This window comes from Nanorana parkeri, unplaced genomic scaffold (genome assembly GCF_000935625.1).
Source record: "Nanorana parkeri isolate BGI_ZX_2015 unplaced genomic scaffold, ASM93562v1 scaffold732, whole genome shotgun sequence".
In the NCBI taxonomy this organism is placed as follows: Eukaryota; Metazoa; Chordata; class Amphibia; order Anura; family Dicroglossidae; genus Nanorana; species Nanorana parkeri.
This window is the reverse complement of record NW_017307000.1, coordinates 625,285-637,119: the sequence shown is the minus strand read 5'-3', so window position 1 is coordinate 637,119 and position 11,835 is coordinate 625,285.

Genomic DNA, 11,835 nt, shown 5'->3' with positions numbered 1-11,835 from the left:
ACATACTGCAGTCCCACTAGAAGTGAAGTATGTAGTCCCACTAGAGAACATTCCATTAAACATACGCATCAGCTGACACCACCACCTAGTGGCAGAACCCGATATTACAGAAATTAAATTAGAACAGACGTTGCACCTATGTCTGTGTACACAACGCGAACACATGATATTACTAAGCTACGAGTTATGTGTAAGTCATCAAATTCTGTTTTTGTTCCTCTGCCTGGAATAAGTAGATGCTGGAAAAGCAATAACTACATTATCTTTGCTTGAAACTAATATTTAATCCTTCTGGGAATATATGGTAATTAGGGCGGTGTGTTAAATATGTAAGAAATTGTCAGATTTAAATTTATACATTGCAGTAATACACTTTTTATCGCTTCATGGCAAAACATGGTAATGCGCGCACCATGCTACACTGCCATTATTTCTAAAGCACTATAATGCAACAGCAAAGTCTGATGGGAGCCTAAAAGATTTTTGCATTTTTAGAATGGCATCACACCTGCAATAGCACATGGTAAAACGTTTGCTAATGCACAGGTATACGTCAATACACAGGTATACTGAATGTGCTGTCATTTGGTATAAATGGCACTCCAACGCACATATACAATAAGTCAAAATGCACCTACAATATAGTGCTCACAGCAAAAATGTGCATATGCTTTCCAAAGCACAGAACGCATGTTAACAATGCTCAAGTGTAAATGGGCCCTCTTTAATGTGACACTAAATTCAGCAGTTAAAACTTAAAAATGCATTTACGTACCTTAACTATTAACACAAATGTAGATTATTTTGTATCTCATCGCTGTATATCCTCAAATCTTTCCTGAATTGGTGCTGACACTGTCCTTCCTTCTGGAGGGTGGCTACTTTTGTTCCCCATGGTCCCTGTGTGTGTTATTAAGTAGCCACCGCTCCAAGCTCACTCCCGTGATGGACTACAATCTCACGTTTGATTTACTAATTTCTACTGAGACTGTAGTGCATCATGGGAGTGAGCTTGGAGTGGTGACTACTTTACAACACACACAGGAACCATTTGGAATTGTATGTGGAAAAAATACTTTATTTTCTTATGTTTTGGTGGGTTAGGATCCCAAACTAAAGTAAATGTTTTTTGGAGACAAAATTAAAACTTTAGCCAGGGCTCGTTTTGTGTTTGAACTTAACCATAAGCATTTGGCGTGTTGAATAAAAGGTGTTGCTTGGTATTATATAACTAAACTGGAATTGCTAGTCAAATTTGTAAGCACTCAAGCTAATATTACCTTATATTGCACTTTTATTCTTTTCATTTTGTCCCTTTAAATGATTGAGTCCCTTCACTGCAATTTTTTCACACTGATAGTATCATTGTAGATGAATATTCATTTGTATAGTGTGCCCAACCTGTCTGAAATATCAGATACATTTTCCATTTACCTAGGTCAGATTAAATTTGCTTGAAAGGGTGAAGATTGTATAAACATATTACATGTTATAATGTGATGTCAAATGTATTCTGAGATATTGAATGAACGACTCTCTGGAATGATATGGGATCTGTTATTGGTAATTATTAAGTTGGCCATTTTGGAGTGAGATCTGCTTATTAGTGTTCACATTTAAATCTGAGAGTATGTTAAAAGCAGTAAAACTATGGAAGCTGAGTAGTAAAATGTCCTTTGATTTTGTTTCACACCTTTGAAATCTAGGTGTGATATTAAGAGGACTTCCAAAGGTTTAGTACAAACAGGTAAGAGAAAAACACAGCAAGATTTTCTCACATAGTCATGGCATCCATGTGTGCATGCAGCGGATAGGTTTTTATATAAAGAGCAAAAATTATATTCTGAGCTCCATTTTCCATTTCTCTTCTCTCTATCACCCCCACACACCACAACACTACTTTTATCTTATTGTTTGCTTGTAGTATATGGGCAACTAGAGCCTGTTTAGATTATAACCTTTCAAAGATCTGCCTTTCTTCTTCTTCCAAAGGTTTGGATAGATTTTAGGGAATAAAGATACACTGAGGTTAATTCTTTAACATAGGATGAAAATAATTAAGCAAAAGGAAAAAAATTGCTCCGGTCCCGAGGTGCTTATATCTGCTTCAGGTTTTCGTAAAATGTTTGATAAATATTTATACTGATCATCTTTATATATGTTTAAGTGTTTTCTGTAATGATTACAAATAATATGTTTTTGTTAGCCATATAAATACATTTTTCCAGGTATCAGTATTTGTAGAATTGATCCTATAATCTAGTTATGCATTACTAGAGCCATCTAGTGGTAGATTATAAGAATGCATTATCCTTGCTAAGTAGTTTTCCTACCTTTGGCATTATTTTGTGTTAACTGGGTAGGGTTTGATCTCAAGACATTTGTAAATTGGGTAGGGGTTGATCTCAGGGCATTTGTAAATTTGATAGGGGTTGATCACAGGGCATTTGTAAATTGGATAGGGGTTGATCTCAGGGCATTTGTAAATTGGATAGGGGTTGATCTCAGGGCATTTGTAAATTGGGTAGGATTTGATCACAGGGCATTTGTAAATTTGTAGGATTTGATCTCAGGGCATTTGTAAATTGGGTAGGATTTGATCACAGGGCATTTGTAAATTGGATAGGGGTTGATCTCAGGGCATTTGTAAATTGGATAGGGGTTGATCTCAGGGCATTTGTAAATTGGATAGGGGTTGATCTCAGGGCATTTGTAAATTGGGTAGGATTTGATCACAGGGCATTTGTAAATTTGTAGGATTTGATCTCAGGGCATTTGTAAATTGGGTAGGATTTGATCACAGGGCATTTGTAAATTGGGTAGGATTTGATCATAGGTCATTTGTAAATTGGGTAGGATTTGATCTCAGGGCATTTGTAAATTGGGTAGGATTTGATCTCATGGCATTTGTAAATTGGGTAGGATTTGATCTCAGGGCATTTGTAAATTGGGTAGGATTTGATCTGAGGGCATTTGTAAATTGGGTAGGATTTGATCTCAGGGCATTTGTAAATTGGGTAGGATTTGATCACACGGCATTTGTAAACTATCAAAAAAAAGATTGAGAGTTTAATAGTACTTTAAAGCTTTGTCTTTCCAAATAATATTATTTTTTTTATAGATAAGGTAAGAAGGTGATGGAGGTACAATGCCAGCTGATGGCTAAGTTGGCTCTTCACAGCACTGTTACTTCTTACACAGACATAATAAGCAGCGACAACAACAGAATAAAAGTGTCTGGTATTTTCTTGTAAAATGGAGCAAAATTTAACAAATAAAAATTTCAGGTCTCATAGGATGAAGACAATGAGGAGGGGAAGGTAGAAACGATAGAGTTGACATTGTCTCTCACAATATATGCTGGCCTTACAAGGTCCAGTGGTGTCTCTCTGGCTGTATCGTACCCAACTGCCAAATGGTTCACCCAGTGTGCAGTGAATTATATCTACCCTCCATGATCATGTTTGCTTGACCAGTTGTAATGTGTACACTGCCGCTGACAGTATGGTTGTCATGGTCTGGGAACCGGGGCACTGGTGCAGGAGAGCTCCGGATATTGTGGAGTAGGCTTCGAGTAGCAAGCTGGAGTAAAGCCTGGGGTACAAGGCAGAGGACTCAGAAACTAGAGGTGTGTGTGCGTTATCGGGGATGCACTAGAGGCACAGGATCTAAGAAAGGCCAGGTCTACCCCAGCGCCTCTAATGGTAAGGATGATTGGCTGCTGGACACCTTCCAGGTTGCGGCCCTATAGTGCACCCGACACAGATTCAGGAACTGATGCAACACCGGGGCACTGGACGCAAGGCAGACAGGGGCAAGGCCTGTACAAACACACACAGCAGTACAGGATACAGGAGGACACAGGAGCAGGAGTACAAACAACAGTGGCAAGAGAACACAAGAAGACAGCAAAGAGATAGCACAACACGGCTATCTGGACATAACAGAGGAGCAAGGCTGCAAGGACAAACAGTCACACAGGAGGACGACAAACTCAAAGGAAGCAGGTACTCACAGTGCACAAGGGAATCACAGGAGACATAAAAAAACAAAGCAGGTAAATGTCAATTTGCAGGTATCCAAGGCAAATAGTACAAAGGGGGTCCGGTAACAACTTGTTGCTCGAACATCAGGCAACAAGTGAGCTGAACATTTAAGTCTGAGGTTCACCATGGATTGGCAGGGAGCCGAGCACCTGGGACAGGAGTCAAAACCTGGCGCCGGATCATGGCACAGGGAAGTGTGACAATGGTCCAGTGACAGGGACAGATTTTGCTCCATGCAATCTTCGAGAGAAAAAAAATGGAATAACAATTAGATATAAAATAAATACATATGAAAATAAAAAAAGCCTGAAGTGAATAGCCGCCTACAAGCCTGAAGTGAATAGCCGTCTGAAGTGAATAGCCAAAAAGCGTTCACTTCGGGTCGAGTGTTCACCCTGTGTGTATAGAATGTGATGACTCAGGGACCTTAGATCGCTGCAGGGCAGGGGAAGAAAGGCTCCAGGGACCGGTCTACGAGTATGGCAGCTTAAAAGATCAGGTAAGTATACTTTTTTTTCCTCCCTAGACCAAAACAAGCACTTAAAGAACTATGGGGTTAAGGCTTTTCCCCATAGTTCTCCTTAGGGTAACAGGAGGACACAAACTAGCGTCCTCCCGTCACCCTACGCTCAGTATACCGCGAGCTGTAGCTCGCGGTATACTGAGTCGCCGCAGTATACTGCTCGCTGCTGCTCGCGGTATACTGAGACGCCGCAGTTGAAGCGGATCCCGACAATTGTCCGACAGTAGAAGTGATTTTTTTCTGAAGATACGGGTAAACAATGCGATTTAACAGCCTTTAAACGTGGGATGATTGTTGGCGCTCGGAGCCATGGAGCAAGTATCAGCAAAACAGCAGAATTCGTTAAATGTTCAAGAGCAGCTGTTGTTAAAGTGTTTAAAGACTGGACTGTCAGCCGAAAATCTGGGTCTGAACGTGCGAATTGTGGCCGTCAGCGACTAGTCAATGTTAGGGCAGAACGGAGAATGGCAAGACTGGTACAAGACAACAGAAGGGCAACAGTGCATCAAAGATAAAACATCTCCAATTTTGCACAGGAACACAAGGATTGGACAGTCGAGCATTGGAAAAAAGTCATGTGGTCCGATGAATCACATTTCCAGTTGCATCATGCAGATGGCAGAGTGAGAATTTGGCGGAAACAGCATGAAAGCATGCACTCCACATGCATGAGTACAACCCTTCAAGTTGGTGGGGGCAGTGTTATGGTTTGGGGCATGTTTTCCTGGCATGATTTGGGCCCTTTAATTCGTGTGGAAAGGAGCCACCTAAAACAGGATATCAGGTTCAGTGCTCAGGGGAGCTGATTCTGCAGGAAACTGAAACTTTTAAACATCAAGGAGCAGCATCCCCTGTAAGTGATTTAATCAGCATTTGAAATAGCTTAAAAAAGTTTGATTTTAATATCACTTCCTCTAGTCATAGTATTCAGATAATAAATATAATCTTGTGAATCTTTTTGTCCCGAACCAGGATGTTTTACTGTAGGACTAGACTGATGATGCACTGTCTTTAGTTGTTATGGCTTATTACGTATGTCTGCAACGTGGTGGAGTTTTTGGGAGTAGTTGTCTTTCCTCTTCCTGGGTGTCTTTTAGCTCTTTCATTTAGATAGTTTTACATGTCGTACATTTCCATACCTCCCTGAGAAAAGAATTGAAAGGGATACCTTTTCATACAAGTATGTAGGCAAACACATGCCTCATATACACAGATAATACATGCACATAAATTGGCTGATTTAAAGCACATGCGTGTCTGGTATCATTACTGTCCTTTACACTGGCTATTCAGTTGAATGATCCTGACTGTCACACTGAGAGCATCTCGTGGCAGAAAAGAAGTACTGCAGCTGACAGCTCTTGATGGCAAAAAGTGCAGTAAAAGATGTTTTTAATTTAATTGTATCTTTTGAATAGGCTATTCATTTTCACATTATTATTTTTGCCTGGAGTTCTGCTTTAAGTACTTCTGAATACTCCATTCTGTACAGCATGTTGTACTTTACATAGTTCTGAACGACCCACTCTGTACAACGTGTTGTACTTTACATAGTTCCTAACGCCCCACTCTGTACAACGTGTTGTACTTTACATAGTTCTGAACGCCCCACTCTGTACAACGTGTTGTACTTCACATAGTTCTGAACGCCCCACTCTGTACAGCGTGTTGTACTTTACATAGTTCTGAATGTCCCACTCTGTACAGCGTGTTGTACTTCACATAGTTCTCAATGGCCCGCTCTCTTCAGTGTGTTGTACTTTATACAGTTCTAAATGCCCGCTTTGTTCAGTGTGTTGTACCTTACATAGTTCTGAATGGCCCACTCTGTGCAGTGTGTTATACTTTACATAGTTCTGTATGCCCCACTCTGTTTATCGTGTTGCACTTTATATAGTTCTGAATGCCCCACTCTGTACATCGTGTTGTACTCTACATACTGTCATTCTGAATGTCCCACTCTGTATAATGTGTTGTACTTTACATAGTTCTGAATGCCTCACTCTGTACAACGTGTTGTACTTTACATAGTTCTGATTGTCCCACTCTGTACATCAGATCAGCCAACACACACCTTTAACCCTTGCGGGCTGTGACGTCACAGACAGCTCCACCCAGTTGTTATTCCTTGGCCGGGACTTGCTAGAAGAATCTAGTAGGTGCGGGCCAATAGGAAACAGTTGGGCGGAGCTAGCTGTCACTGCTAGCTATGCCCAATTGTTTATCTTAATTTTTTTCTTTAAAATATATATATTTTTTAATCTTCCTATTTTTTAACAGTCATTTAGCATTTATTTTATTCTGCTCGGTACCACGCATGTACCGAGCAGAATAGCCGAGCCGAATGCCACTCTGCGGCTTTCAGCTATTCACTCACTGCCGTTCGGCACGGCTGAAATCAGCCGTACAAGGCTGAAGTGAATAGCCGGACAACGTTCGACTCACTTCACTTTGGCTCGCTTCGGCAGCTGAGGGAATAACCCTAAAAATGTTTCATAACACATAACATAACGTTGGGAAAACAGTAAAAAAAATATTTGGTATTTTTTCATTATATAGTAAAAAATAAACACCCCCAGTGGTGATTAAATACGATCATAAGAAAGCTCTATGTGTTCCCCAAAAAAATGGTATAAAATTAATTTCAGTACAGCGTTGCATGACGTAATAAATGTCAAAGTACCGCAGCGCTGAATACTGAAAAATAGCCTGGCCAGAAAGGGGGTGTAAACACCCCGGTCAGCAAGTGGTTAAAGGAGTTATAAAGTCCCAGCATATACAGTACTATCCTGTTATAACATCAGCATTGTAATAGGAATATATGGTAGAGTAGTCTTCGATAATGCAATCAAAGCTTACTTGAAGAAATCCTTTTTTGTAGTGAGTGCTGTCTTTTGTCTCCCTATCACTTTCAACAACTTCCTGGATTCCCAGTGTGCTTTGTGTCTCTTTCCCTGATGCTTGATGTGATGCATTCTCGATTTCTCAAGGCTACAGATCCCACCATGCATTGCTTCCAGCAAGTAATCATGATGTTACATTGTGGGAAGTTAAGACAATGAGTTGTAGTTCAGACAGCAGACTTAGTTAGAGTGGTGGCACAAGGAAGTGCACATTCACAGGGCTGAGTGAAGTTGTGTCACTGCATTGAGGAAGTCCATCCTATGGGCATCTTCAATACGTTTACAAACTTCTACATTGATGTGGTATTAGGAATGCGAAAGAACTTATGTCATTTCATTATAGAAATTCAAACTTATTTTAAGTTTTTCACTGTAGATACCCTTTAATGTCCTGTCAGTTAAGCAATGGAGGGGCCAAGGGGGGCACCATTGTTGGGCTGTGGTTAAAGCTGTGGTTCTCAACCTGTATAACCTTAGGACCCACATTTGTCCTTGGTATTTAGGTTGCGACCCAAGTTGCACCATACTGGAACGCACGGCATTGCGGTACTGCATGTTCCAGTGCAAGTGATCAAACTGTGGGTGGGAGGTGTGTTTGGCATGCCATTCAAATTAATGGCAACACAACGGATCTCCCAAACCAACTCCCACGTGGCCATACCCCCAGCCCGACCCCTCCCACCTCAAGCTGATACTTGGTACCAGGCAGCATATTTTGAATGGCTGCTCGGCACAAGAACTGACAGTGCTGTGCTATGGGGGAGGCGGAGGAGCCTCGCCTAGTGCAGTGTAAGGCATGCGGCGACCCACTGAACATGGGGTCGTGACCCACCAGTTGAGAACCACGGGCTTAAATCATCAGTTGCCATTAATGTGGCCATACTCCAGATGGTCCTGATGTACATGCCTTGTGTACTCTGTAATGTATGTCCTGAAGTTTTTTTCGATCATGTCTTGATAATGTTATGAGGGTGCATAGCTCGGTTGTCATAAAATACAGACACTGCATCCAGTTGTTAGTTATTTTATAAAAGGAATTTAAGGAAAAAATGATATTTATCTGACTTCCCTTTTCATTAGTTTTTCTAATTGCACTATAAGAAAGCAAGCAATGTTATTCCACTTCCAGGCTCTTAGCCAAACCAAATGGCCCAGAGTGTTAAAGTAACAACCAGTTTGCCAATACCTTTGGCTCTGCATGACGGCTTCTTCTACAAGTGTTCCATTTGTACTAGACTTGGAAGACACTGCAGTTGGTAAATTGTATTATGGTTAGTTCTATAGGTGTATTGTCATTTATAAACATTCCAGTACATAGAGCTTCATTTTTGTATGTACTACTTTCCTAGAATTTAAAGTGGATTTTTTTTAAATTTGTTGCTCTGCACCTATCAAAATAAAAAGCAGGATTTGCTGCAATGCTCACTTACGTCCAGCTTTGTCCTTTGCATTACTTCTTCCATACTAGATGTTGCCGGTCAAAGTCAAAGTCACTCATTTTTACAATGAGCCATGGATGCCATGGCGTTGCCCTGAGGGACAGCATTATATAGCCTGAGTCATGGTACTCCTAAGAAACGCATTAAAGTGGGGTTTCTGTACTTGTTCAAATTCTTCCAATGCAAGAAAATTGGCAAATAAGCTCACTGGCTTTGGTAAGGCAGCTCCCGAGCAAAACAAGCCTCCTTTGTTGGGTACCCAGAAACCACTCAATGTTTAGAAATAAAGGGCACCAATCAAAAGGTGAAAGAGTCCAAAAGTGCCTTTCATTGTTCACAATTTGATCAAACAGAAACAGCCAACATGTTTCAGGGGCAACAACACTTCCCTTTCATCAGGCTTAGAACAGGATACAGATTTGATTGGAAGATTCTATAACCAAAGGGATTTGAGATTTGATTTGATATAAAAATATTCTTTAGGGCTGGAGTATTGGTACCCTCAAAACTCATTGGCTGTTTTTGTTTTATCAAATTGTTAACAATTAAAGGATCTTTTGGACTCTTTCAACTTTCAGTTTGGTGCCCTTTATTTCTAAACATTGACTCACACTACTTCTAGACTGAGCAGCGCTTACATGTCATTAGATTTCGGGATTAGGTTTACATTCTTTATAGGTCCCCTTAAACATTACATTCTAACCGTACAATCTTTGTACAATCAACTCTCTGCTCTCTCCTGCTGTCACCATGTTTTCACCTTGGTGATCAGTGGAAGCTAAATAAACCTTGGGGGCAGAAAGTCTGTCTGAGAGAGTGGTGGCTCCTTATTGAGTACCACTGGCTTTGCTCTGTTGAGTGGTGTCATTGTCAAAACTACACAGGGGAGATCACTCTGCCCAGCAGTTATTGCTGGGACTGGGTGCTAGTCTAGTCTTGCTTGTCTGATCAACAGAGCCTCGGTTGTGCTCCAGGGTTTTAACAATACTATTAGTTATTTCAAAGGGCAAAGGCTATTGTATCCTCCGTTGATAGATTGCAGTAATAAAAGGTAGGAGTATAGTTGTCTACACACATTAGAATACATTTATTTTATATCCAATTAGGTCAATCCTTGCATAAAAAAGCTGGTAAAGGTAATTTTACAAATAAGTATGGCCAGCTTTGCTGTCCGTTCCCTCGTCTGTGTTATAGTTTGTTAGTGATTGGTTCAATATTCTTGGCGAGTATGTGTGAAAAAGATGATTAATATGGCAAGGTATGACAACCAGAGTTCAAAAGAAAAAAAAGGTTGGAAATCATAAGAGAGTAATTAGTCCTTAATTACTGGACAGCTGGTGATGGTGAAATTGGGACACAACTAGTGTACCAACTAATTGTCCTTCATGATTATTGAATCCCCCATTAGGAAACTATCAATTGTGTCTGTTGACATAATGAAATGAGATTATGTAATCATTCAGTTGGGATGATTAATGCTGGATAATGCAATATTAACCGATGATTAATGAATAGGTTTTATGAATTAAATTAGATTTACAGTAGAATTCTTTGAAAATGATCATGAAAGGGAAGGGAGTATATGAGAGTTTTACTAACAAGGGGAAACAGCTAGGTTAGTTTAGTCAGGATCCAATAATCCCTTCTCTCAGGTTCGTCCTTGTAGTTGTCCTCTTTGTCCTTTGTTTCATTCATCATATGATGTCTACATGTATGTGTCAATGCACATACTTTAGAAACTATTAATAATGAAGAACTGGTAATAAATAGGGATGAGGTAAGGTTCAGAATAAACCTGGTCTAAACCTGAGCTCCTCTGAACCTGGAAGTGACATAAGGAGACCCAACCAATCAGCTGCAGGCCGGGGTATTCCCTGCAGCAAAACATAAACAAAGGGGCCGGATCCTTGTGCTGATGTCATTGACCTTTTATGGCCACAGAGAGCCGCAAATAGGGGGCTGGGGGTAACAAAATGCATGGCAATGCATAGCACATATGGTGTGTGCACTGATGTGTGCTGCGTTGCTATAAAAGGGGGGACTCTGATGTGAAAAGGTTGGCTTGTGACATGAAGATGGGGGCTTGTAATGTACAGGGGGACTCTGAAGGGGGCTCCTGATGTGAAAGTGGGGGACTCTGATGTGAAAGAGGTAGTCCTGATGTGAAAGGTGGGATTCAGATTCCAATGGACAGAAAGGAGGTGGAGTGGGAATCCTTCTATCACCCCATCACCTCCCTCTCTATCCCTCTCCTCTTTTGAAACCCACTGCATTCGCCTATTCTCTCCAACTTCACTGAGGATTGCTGTTATATACCGGCCACCGGGACCAGTATCTCGCTTTCTGGATGACTTCTCTGCCTGGCTACCCTACTTTCTCTCCTCGGAAATACCCACTATCATTCTTGGTGACTTTAACATTGCCACTAACATTAACACCCCAGCCTCTGCTCAATTTATTAACCTAACCTCTTCTTTTGATCTAACACAATGGTCAAACACTCCTACTCACTCTGATGGTAACATACTAGATCTTGTTTTCTCCCACCTATGCACTACTTGCAACCTCTCCAACACCCCTTTCCCCCTCTCAGACCACAACCTTATCAGTTTCCCCCTCCCCCTGTCCCCAACCCTGACTTCCCCTACACGTCCCACTGTCACCCGGAGAAACCTTCGCCACCTCGACCCTTCTCTTCTCTACTCTGCTACTGACTACCTCTATGACAAAATCTCACCCCTGTCCTGCCCTGATCTGGCTATTTCTGTCTTCAACAGCTCACTTTCATCCTCCCTAGACAATTTGGCTCCCCTCACTACACGCAGACTTAGGCCACGTCCACTACAACCCTGGCAAACAAAAGAAACCAGTCATCTAAAAAGTCATAGTCGCACTCTTGAACGACTGTGGCGAAAAACTAGATC